The sequence below is a fragment of the Ambystoma mexicanum genome, chromosome 13 (genome assembly GCF_040938575.1).
Source record: "Ambystoma mexicanum isolate Mex_15411 chromosome 13, UKY_AmexF1_1, whole genome shotgun sequence".
Classification (NCBI taxonomy): Eukaryota; Metazoa; Chordata; class Amphibia; order Caudata; family Ambystomatidae; genus Ambystoma; species Ambystoma mexicanum.
Genome location: NC_090938.1, coordinates 790,100,313 through 790,111,950, shown reverse-complemented (window position 1 = coordinate 790,111,950; position 11,638 = coordinate 790,100,313). Strand labels below are relative to the sequence as shown.

General features: G+C 59.3%; 1 protein-coding gene across 1 annotated transcript in view; it reads right to left on the bottom strand.

Annotated features, from left to right (window-relative positions):
• Positions 1-11,638, bottom strand: part of LOC138521977 (decapping and exoribonuclease protein-like) — a 263,723-nt gene that overhangs the window by 238,171 nt on the left and 13,914 nt on the right. The window lies entirely within an intron of this gene.

Sequence of the window (11,638 nt, the reverse complement as noted above, 5' to 3'; positions counted from 1 at the left end):
CTCTATCTTCTTCATTCGCTGACACCCGGCACTCCCCATCCTCAGCCCCAGACCCTTCATTCTGGCCATCCCCATCCACCAGCCACGGACCCCTGTCCGCCTCATGGGCCAGCCCTCTCATCCTGCAAGACTGTATCGGCTTCATACACTGACCCACGCCCATCCCCATCCTCCAGCCCCAGACCCTTCACCCCCTCATGGGCCAGCCCTCTCATCCTGCATGACTCTATCTGCTTCATTCACTGACCCCGCCCATCCCCATCCTCAGCCCCAGACCCATCACTCCCTCATGGGCCAGCCCTCTCATCCTGCATGACTCTATCTGCTTCATTCACGTACTCCCACCCATCCCCATCCTCCTCAGCCCCAGACCCTTCATTCCAGCCATCCCCATCCAACAGCCCCCGACTCTTCACCCCCTCATGGGCCAGCCCTCTCATCCTGAATGACTCTATCTTCTTCATTCGCTGACACCCGGCACTCCCCATCCTCAGCCCCAGACCCTTCATTCTGGCCATCCCCATCCACCAGCCACGGACCCCTGTCCGCCTCATGGGCCAGCCCTCTCATCCTGCAAGACTGTATCGGCTTCATACACTGACCCACGCCCATCCCCATCCTCCAGCCCCAGACCCTTCACCCCCTCATGGGCCAGCCCGCTCATCCTGCATGACTCTATCTGCTTCATTCACTGACCCCGCCCATCCCCATCCTCAGCCCCAGACCCATCACTCCCTCATGGGCCAGCCCTCTCATCCTGCATGACTCTATCTGCTTCATTCACGTACTCCCACCCATCCCCATCCTCCTCAGCCCCAGACCCTTCATTCCAGCCATCCCCATCCAACAGCCCCCGACTCTTCACCCCCTCATGGGCCAGCCCTCTCATCCTGAATGACTCTATCTTCTTCATTCGCTGACACCCGGCACTCCCCATCCTCAGCCCCAGACCCTTCATTCTGGCCATCCCCATCGGCCAGCCACGGAGCCCTGTCCGCCTCATGGGCCAGCCCTCTCATCTTGCAAGACTGTATCGGCTTCATACACTGACCCACGCCCATCCCCATCCTCCAGCCCCAGACCATTCACCCCCTCATGGGCCAGCCCTCTCATCCTGCATGACTCTATCTGCTTCATTCACTGACCCCGGCCATCCCCATCCTCAGCCCCAGACCCATCACTCCCTCATGGGCCAGCCCTTTTATCCTGCATGATTCTATCTGCTTCCTTCACTGATTCCTGGCCCTCCCCATTCTCAGCGCCAGACTCATCACTCCCTCATGGGCCAGCCCTCTTATCCTGCATGAATCTATCTGCTTCAAGCACTGACGCCCGGCAATCCCCATCCTCAGCCCCAGACCATTCAGCCCCTCATGGGTCAGCCCTCTAATCCTGCATGACTCTATCTGCTTCATTCACTGACCCCGGCCATCCCCATCCTCCAGTCCCGGACCCTTCACCCCCTCATGGGCCAGCCCTCTTATCCTGCATGACTCTATCTGCTTCATTCACTGACCCCCGCCCATCCCCATCCTCCAGCCCCAGACCCTTCACCCCCTCATGGGCCAGCCCTCTCATCCTGCAATACTTTATCTGCTTCATTTACTGACCCCCGCCCATCCCCATCCTCCAGCCCCAGACCCTTCACCCCCTCATGGGCCATCCCTCTCATCCTGCATGACTCTATCTGCTTCATTCACTGACGCCTGCCCTTCCCCATCCTCCAGCCCCTGACCCTTCACCCCCTCATGGGCCAGCCCTCTCATCCTGCATGACTCTATCTGCTTTATTCACTGACCCCGTCCATCCCCATCCTCCGCCCCGGACCCTTCACCCCCTCATGGGTCAGTCCTCTCATCCTGCATGACTCTATCTGCTTCATTCACTGACCCTCGCCCATCCCCATCCTCAGGCTCCGGACCCGTCACCCCCTCATGGGCCAGCGCTCTCATCCTGCATGACTCTATCTGCTTCATTCACTGACCCCACCCATCCCTGTCCTTCAGCCCCAGACCCTTCACCCCCTCATGGGCCAGCCCTCTCATCCTGCATGACTCTATCTGCTTCATTCACTGACCCCGCCCATCCCCATCCTCAGCCCCGGACCCTTCACCCCCTCATGGGTCAGTCCTCTCATCCTGCATGGCTCTATCTGCTTCATTCACTGACCCTCGCCCATCCCCATCCTCAGGCTCCGGACCCGTCACCCCCTCATGGGCCAGTGCTCTCATCCTGCATGACTCTATTTGCTTCATTCACTGACCCCGCCCATCCTCCAGCTCTGGACCCTTCACCGCCTCATGGGCCACCCCTCTCATCGAGCATGACTCTATCTGCTTCATTCACTGACCCTCGCCCATCCCCATCCTCAGGCTCCGGACCCGTCACCCCCTCATGGGCCAGCCCTCTCATCCTGCATGACTCTATCTGCTTCATTCACTGACGCCTGCCCTTCCCCATCCTCCAGCCCCTGACCCTTCACCCCCTCATGGGCCAGCCCTCTCATCCTGCATGACTCTATCTGCTTTATTCACTGACCCCGCCCATCCCCATCCTCAGCCCCGGACCCTTCACCCCCTCATGGGTCAGTCCTCTCATCCTGCATGACTCTATCTGCTTCATTCACTGACCCTCGCCCATCCCCATCCTCAGGCTCCGGACCCGTCACCCCCTCATGGGCCAGCGTTCTCATCCTGCATGACTCTATCTGCTTCATTCACTGACCCCACCCATCCCTGTCCTTCAGCCCCAGACCCTTCACCCCCTCATGGGCCAGCCCTCTCATCCTGCATGACTCTATCTGCTTCATTCACTGACCCCGCCCATCCCCATCCTCAGCCCCGGACCCTTCACCCCCTCATGGGTCAGTCCTCTCATCCTGCATGACTCTATCTGCTTCATTCACTGACCCTCGGCCATCCCCATCCTCAGGCTCCGGACCCGTCACCCCCTCATGGGCCAGCCCTCTCATCCTGCATGACTCTATCTGCTTCATTCACTGACGCCTGCCCTTCCCCATCCTCCAGCCCCTGACCCTTCACCCCCTCATGGGCCAGCCCTCTCATCCTGCATGACTCTATCTGCTTCATTCACTGACCCCGCCCATCCCCATCCTCAGCCCCGGACCCTTCACCCCCTCATGGGTCAGTCCTCTCATCCTGCATGACTCTATCTGCTTCATTCACTGACCCTCGCCCATCCCCATCCTCAGGCTCCAGACCCGTCACCCCCTCATGGGCCAGCGCTCTCATCCTGCATGACTCTATCTGCTTCATTCACTGACGCCTGCCCTTCCCCATCCTCCAGCCCCTGACCCTTCACCCCCTCATGGGCCAGCCCTCTCATCCTGCATGACTCTATCTGCTTCATTTACTGACCCCGCCCATCCCCATCCTCAGCCCCGGACCCTTCACCCCCTCATGGGTCAGTCCTCTCATCCTGCATGACTCTATCTGCTTCATTCACTGACCCCTGCCCATCCCCATCCTTGGCCCCCGGACCCATCAACCCCTCATGGGCCAGCGCTCTCATCCTGTATGACTCTATCTGCTTCATTCACTGACGCCCGCCCTTCCCCATCCTCCAGCCCCTGACCCTTCACCCCCTCATGGGCCAGCCCTCTCATCCTGCATGACTCTATCTGCTTCATTCACTGACCCTGCCCATCCCCATCCTCAGCCCCGGACCCTTCACCCCCTCATGGGTCAGCCCTCTCATCCTGCATGACTCTATCTGCTTCATTCACTGACCCCCGCCCATCGCCATCCTCCAGTCCTGGACCCTTCACCCTCTCATGGGCCAGCCCTCTCATTCTGCATGACTCTATCTGCTTCATTCACTGACGCCTGCCCTTCCCCATCCTCTAGCCCCTGACCCTTCACCCCCTCATGGGCCAGCCCTCTCATCCTGCATGACTCTATCTGCTTCATTCACTGACCCCACCCATCCCCATCCTCAGCCCCGGACCCTTCACCCCCTCATGGGTCAGTCCTCTCATCCTGCATGACTCTATCTGCTTCATTCACTGACCCCGCCCATCCCCATCCTCAGCCCCGGACCCTTCACCCCCTCATGGGTCAGTCCTCTCATCCTGGATGACTCTATCTGCTTCATTCACTGACCCTCGCCCATCCCCATCCTCAGGCTCCGGACCCGTCACCCCCTCATGGGCCAGCGCTCTCATCGAGCATGACTCTATCTGCTTCATTCACTGACCCCCGCCCATCCTCCAGCTCTGGACCCTTCACCCCCTCATGGGTCAGTCCTCTCATCCTGCATGACTCTATCTGCTTCATTCACTGACCCTCGCCCATCCCCATCCTCTGTCCTGGACCATTCATCCCGGCCATCCCCAAGCCCCAGACCATTAACCCCCTCATGGGCCAGCCCTCTTACACTGCATGACTCTATCTGCTTCATTCACTGACCGCCACCATCCCCATCTTCCAGCCCTGGACCCTTCACCCCCTCATGGGCCAGCCCTCTCATCCTGCATGACTCTATGTCCTTCATTCACTGACCCCCTCCCAACCCCATCCTCCAGCCCTAGACCCTTCAACCCCTCATGGGCCAGCCCTCTTATCCTGCATGACTCTACTTCATTCACTGACCCCCGCCCGTTACCCATCCTCCAGTCCCGGACCCTTAACTCCTCATGGCCAGCCCTCTCATCCTGCATGACTCTATCTGCTTCATTCACTGACCCTCGCTCATCCCCATCCTCCAGCCCCAAACCCTTCACACCCTCATCGACCATCCCTCTCATCCTGCATGACTCTATCTGCTTCATTCACTGACCCCCGTCCATCCCCATCCTCCAGTCCCAGAGCCTTCACCCACTCATGGGCCAGCCCTCTCATCTTGCTTGACTCTCTCTATCTGCTTCATTCACTGACCCCCACCCATCCCCATCCACAGCCCCAGACCCTTCACCCTCTCATGGGCCAGCCCTCTCATCTGCATGAGTCTATCTGCTTCATTCAGTGACCCCCGCCCATCCCCATCCTCTGCCCCGGACCCTTCTCCACCTTATGGGCCAGCCCTATCATCCTGCATGACTCTATCTGCTTCATTCACAGACCCCGCCCATCCCCATCCTCAGCCCTGGACCCTTCACCCCCTCATGGGTCAGCCCTCTAATCCTGCATGACTCTATCTGCTTCATTCACTGACCCCGGCCATCCCCATCCTCCAGTCCCAGACCCTTCACCCCCTCATGGGCCAGCCCGCTCATCCTGCATGACTCTATCTGCTTCATTCAATGTACCCGGCCGTCCCCATCCTCAGCACGGTACCTTTCAACCCCTCACGGACCAGCCCTCTTACCCTGCATGACTCTATCTGCTTCATTCCCTGACCCCCCGGCCATCCCCATCCTCAGCCCCGGCCCCTTCACCGCCTCATGGGCCAGCCCTCTCATCCTGCATGACTCTATCTGCTTCATTCACTGACCCCACCCATCCCCAACCTCAGCCCCGGACCCTTCACCCTCTCATGGGCCAGCCCTCTCATCCTGCATGACTCTATCTGCATCATTCACTGACCCTGCCCATCTCCATCCTCCAGCCCAGACCCTTCACCCCTCATGGGACAGCCATCTCATCCTGCATGACTCTATCTGCATCATTCACTGACCCCCGCCCATCCCCATCCCCATCCTCAGCCCCAGACCATTCATCCTCTCATGGGCCATCCCTCTTATCCTGCATGACTCTATCTTCTTCATTCATTGGTCCCCGCCCATCCCCATCCTCAGCCCCGGACCCTTCACCCTCTCATGGGCTAGCCCTCTCATTCTGCATGGCTCTATCTGCTTCAGTCACTGACCGCCACCAACCCCAATCTTCAGCACCGGACCCTTTACCCCGTCATGGGCGAGCCCTCTCATCCTGCATGACTTTATCTGCTTCATTCACTGACCCCCACCCATCCCCATCCTCCAGGCCCAGACCCTTCACCCCCTCATGGGCCAGCCCTCTTATCCTGCATGACTCTATGTGCTTCATTCACTGACACCCGCCAATCCCCATCCTTAGCCCTGGACCCTTCATCCCAGCCATCCCCATCCTGAGCCCCAGACCTGTCACCCCCTCATGGGCCAGCCCTCTCATCTTGCATGACTCTATCTGCTTCATTCACTGACCGCAGCCCTTCCCCATCCTCAACCCCAGACCCTTCACCCCGTCATGGCCAGCCCTCTTACCCTGCATGAATCTATCTGCTACATTCACTGACCCCCGCCCATCCCCATCCTCCAGTCCCGGACCCTTCAACCCCTCATCGACCAGCCCTCTCATCCTGCATGACTCTATCTGCTTCATTCACTGACCCCCGACCATCCCCATCCTCATCCTCCAGTCCCGGACCCTTCACCGCCTCATGGGCCAGCCCTCTCAACCTGCATGACTCTATCTGCTTCATTCACTGACCATCGCCCATCCCCATCCTCCAGCCCTGGACCCTTCACCACCGAAGGGGCCAGCCCTCTTATCCTGCATGACTCTATGTGCTTCATTCACTGACTCCCGCCCATCCCCATCCTCAGCCCCGGACCCTTCACCGCCTCATGGGCCAGCCCTCTCATCCTGCATGATTCTATCTGCTTCATTCACAGACCCCACCCATCCCCATCCTCAGCCGCGGACCTTTCATCTTAGCCATCCCCATCCTCAGACCCAGACCCTTCACCCCTCATGGGTCAGCCTTCTAATCCTGCATGACTCTATCTGCTTCATTCACTGACCCCCGCCCATCCACATCCTCAGCCCTGGACCATTCATCCCGGCCATCCCCATCCTCAGCCCCAGACCCTTCATGCCGGCCATGCCTATCCACCAGACCCGAATGCCTCACCAACTCATGGGCCAGCCCTCTCATATTGCATGACCCTATCTGCTTCATTCACTGACCCCGGGCCATCCCCATCCTCCACCCCCGGACCCTTCACCCCCTCTTTGGCCTGCCCTCTCATCCTGCATGACTCTATCTGTTCATTCACTGGCCCCCGCCCATCCCCATCCTCAGTCCCAGACCCATCACCCCCTCATGGGCCAGCCCTCTTACCCTCCAAGACTCTATCTGCTTCATTCACTGATGCCCGGCCATCCCCATCCTGCAATCCCAGACCCTTCACCCCCTCATGGGCCAGCCCTCTTATTTGCATGACTCTCTCTGCTTCATTCCCTGACCCCTGGCCATCCCCATCCTCAGCCCGGACCCTTCACCCCCTCATAGGCCAGCCCTCTCATCCTGCATGACTCTATCTGCTTCATTCACTGACCCCTGCCCATCCCCATCCTCCAGCCCCAGACCCTTCACCCCCACATGGGCCAGCCCTCTCATTCTGCATAACTTTATCCGCTTCATTCATTGACTCCCACCCATCCCCATCCTCCAGCCAGAGACCCTTCATCCCAGCCATCCCTATCTACCAGCCCCGGACCCTTCACCCCCTCATGGGCCAGCCCTCTCATCCTGTATGACTCTATCTACTTCATTCACTGACCCCGGGCCATCCCCATCCTCCACCCCCGGACCCTTCACCCCCTCATGGGCCAGCCCTCTCATCCTGCATGACTATATCTGCGTCATTCACTGACCCCGCACATCCCCATCCTCAGCCCCAGACCCTTCATCCCGGCCATTCCCATTCTCAGACCCCAGACCCTTCACCCCCTCATGGGCCACCCCTCTCATCCTGAATGACTCTATCTTCTTCATTCACTGACACCCGGCCATCCCCATCCTCAGCCCCAGACCCTTCATGCCGGCCATCCCTATCCACCAGACCCGTACGCCTCACCGCCTCATGGGCCAGCCCTCTCATCTTGCATGGCCCTATCTGCTTCATTCACTGACCCCCGCCCATCCCCATTCTCAGCCCCCAGACCCTTCACCCCCTCATTGGCCAGCCCGCTCATCCTGCATGACTCTATCTGCTTCATTTACTGGCCCCCGCCCATCCCCATCCTCAGCCCCAGACCCATCCCCCCCTCATGGGCCAGACCTCTTACCCTGCATGACTCTATCTGCGTCATTCACTGACCTCCAGCCATCCCCATCCTCAGCCCCGGCCCCTTCACACCCTCATGGGCCAGCCCACTCATCCTAAATGACTCTATCTGCTTAATTCCCTGACTCCCGGCCAACCCCATCCTGAGCCCGGATCCTTCACCGCCTCATGGGCCATCCCTCTCATCCTGCATGACTCTATCTGCTTCATTCACTGGCCCCCGCCCATCCCCATCCTCAGTCCCAGACCCATCACCCCCTCATGGGCCAGCCCTCTTACCCTGCATTACTCTATCTGCTTCATTCCCTGACCCCCGGCCAACCCCATCCTGAGCCCGGACCCTTCACCGCCTCATGGGCCATCCCTCTCATCCTGCATGACTCTATCTGCTTCATTCACTGGCCCCCGCCCATCCCCATCCTCCAGTCCCGGACCCTTCACCCCCTCATGGGCCAGCCCTCTTACCCTGCATAACTCTATCTGCTTCATTCACTGATGCCCGGCCATCCCCATCCTCCAATCCCAGACCCTTCACCCCCTCATGGGTCAGCCCTCTTATCTGCATGACTCTATCTGCTTCATTCACTGACCCCCGGCCATCACCATCCTCAGCCCGGACCCTTCACCACCTCATAGGCCAGCCCTCTCATCCTGCATGACTCTCTGCTTCATTCACTGACCCTCGCCCATCCCCATCCTCAGCCACAGACCCTTCATCCCAGCCATCCCCATCCACCAGCCCCGGACCCTTCACCCCCTCATGGTCCAGCCCTCTCATCCTGTATGACTCTATCTACTTCATTCACTGACCCCTGCCCACCCCCAACCTCAAGCCCCAGACCCTTCATCCCCTCATGGGCCAGCCCTCTCATCCTGCAATACTTTATCTGCTTCATTTACTGACCCCCACCCATCCCATTCTTCCAGCCCGAGACCCTTCACCCCCTCATGGGCCAGCCCTCTTATCCTACATGACTCTATCTGCTTCATTCACTGACCCCCGCCCATCCCCATCCTCCAGCCCCAGACCCTTCACCCCCTCATGGGTCAGCCCTCTTATCATGCATGACTCTATCTGCTTCATTCACTGACCCCCGCCCATCCCCATTCTCAGCACCAGCACCTTCATCCCGGCCATCCCCATTATCAGACCCCAGACCCTTCACCCCCTCATGGGCCACTCCTCTCATCCTGAATGACTCTATCTTCTTCATTCACTGACACCCGGCCATCCTCATCATCTCCCCCAGACCCTTCATGCCGGCCATCCCTATCCACCAGACCCGAATGCTTCACCGCCTCATGGGCCAGCCCTCTCATCTTGCATGGCCCTATCTGCTTCATTCACTGACGCCGGGCCATCCCCATCCTCCACCCCCGGACCCATCACCCCCTCATTGCCCAGCCCTCTCATCCTGCATGACTATCTGTTCATTCACTGGCCCCCGCCCATCCCCATCCTCAGCCCCAGACCCATCACCCCCTCATGGGCCAGCCCTCTTACCCTGCATGACTCTATCTGCTTCATTCCCTGACCCCCGGCCAACCCCATCCTCAGCCCAGACCCTTCACCGCCTCATGGGCCATCCCTCTCATCCTGCATGACTCCATCTGCTTCATTCACTGGCCCCCGCCCATCCCCATCCTCCAGTCCCGGACCTTTCACCCCCTCATGGGCCAGCCCTCTTACCCTGCATGACTCTATCTGCTTCATTCACTGATGCCCGGCCATCCCCATCCTCCAGTCCCAGACCCTTCACCGCCTCATGGGCCAGCCCTCTCATCCTGCATGACTCTATCTGCTTCATTCACTAACCCCCACCCATCCCCGTCCTCCAGCCCCAGACCATTCACCCCATCATGGGCCAGCCCTCTTACCCTGCATTACTCTATCTGCTTCATTCAATGACGCCTGCCCTTCCCCATCCTCCAGCCCCAGACCCTTCACCCCGTCATGGGCCAGCCCTCTCATTCTGCATGACTTTATCCGCTTCATTCATTGACTCCGACCCATCCCCATCCTCCAGCCACAGACCCTTCATCCCAGCCATCCCTATCTACCAGACCCGGACCCTTCACCCCCTCATGGGCCAGCCCTCTCATCCTGTATGACTCTATCTACTTCTTTCACTGACCCCCGCCCATCCTAATCCTCCAGCCCCCGACCCTTCACCGCCTCATGGGCCAGCCCTCTCAACCTGCATTACTCTATTTCCTTCATTCACTGACCCCCGCCCATCCCCATCCTCAGCCCTGGACCCTTCATCCTGGCCATCCCCATCCTCAAGCCCCAGACCCACCCCCCCTCATGGGCCAGCCCTCTCATCCTGCACTACTTTATCTGCTTCATTCACTGACCCCCACCCATCCCATTCCTCCAGCCCCACACCCTTCACCCCCTCATGGGCCAGCCCTCTTATCCTGCATTACTCTATCTGCTTCATTCACTGACCCCCGCCCATCCCCATCCTCCAGCCCCAGACCCTTCACCCCCTCATGGGTCAGCCCTCTCATTATGCATGACTCTATCTGCTTCATTCACTGACCCCGGCCATCCCCATCCTCAGCCCCAGACCCATAATCCCGCCCATCCCCATTCTCAGACCCCATACCCTTCACCCCCTCATGGGCCACCCCTCTCATCCTGAATGACTCTATCTTCTTATTTCACTGACACCCGGCCATCCCCATCCTCAGCCCCAGACCCTTCATGCCGGCCATCCCTATCCACCAGACCTGAACGCCTCACCGACCTCATGGGCCAGCCCTCTCATCCTGCATGACTCTATCTGCTTCATTCACTGACCCCCGTCCATCCCCATCCTCCAGTCCCAGAGCCTTCACCCCCTAATGGGCCAGCCCTCTCATCCTGCATGACTCTATATGCTTCATTCACTGACCCCCGCCCATCCACATCCTCAGCCCCGGACCCTCCTCTACCTTATGGGCCAGCCCTATCATCCTGCATGACTCTATCTGCTTCATTCACAGACCCCGCCCATCCCCATCCACAGCCCTGGACCCTTGATCTCGGCCATCCCCATCCTCAGCCCCGTACCCTTCAACCCCTCGCGGACCAGCCCTCTTACCCTGCATGACTCTATCTGCTTCATTCCCTGACCTCCAGCCATCCCCATCCTCAGCCCCGGCCCCTTCACCGCCTCATGGTCCAGCCCTCTCATCCTGCATGACTGTATCTGCTTCATTCACTGACCCCACCCATCCCCATCCTCAGTCCAGCACCCTTCACCCTCTCAAGGGCCAGCCCTCTTACCCTGCATGACTCTCTCTGCTTCATTCACTACCCCTGCCCATCTCTATCCTCCAGCCCCAGACCCTTCACCCCTCATGGGACAGCCCTCTCATCCTGCATGACTCTATCTGCATCATTCACTGACCATCGCCCATCCCCATCCTCAACCCCAGACCATTCATCCCCTCATGGGCCAGCCCTCTTACACTGTATGGCTCTAATTTTTCATTCATTGGTCCCCACCCATCCCCATCCCTCAGCCCCAGACCCTTCACCCCCTCATGGGCCAGCCCTCTTATCCTGCATGACTCTTTGTGCTTCATTCACTGACCCCCGCCCATCCCCATCCATAGCCCTGGACCCTTCATTCCAGC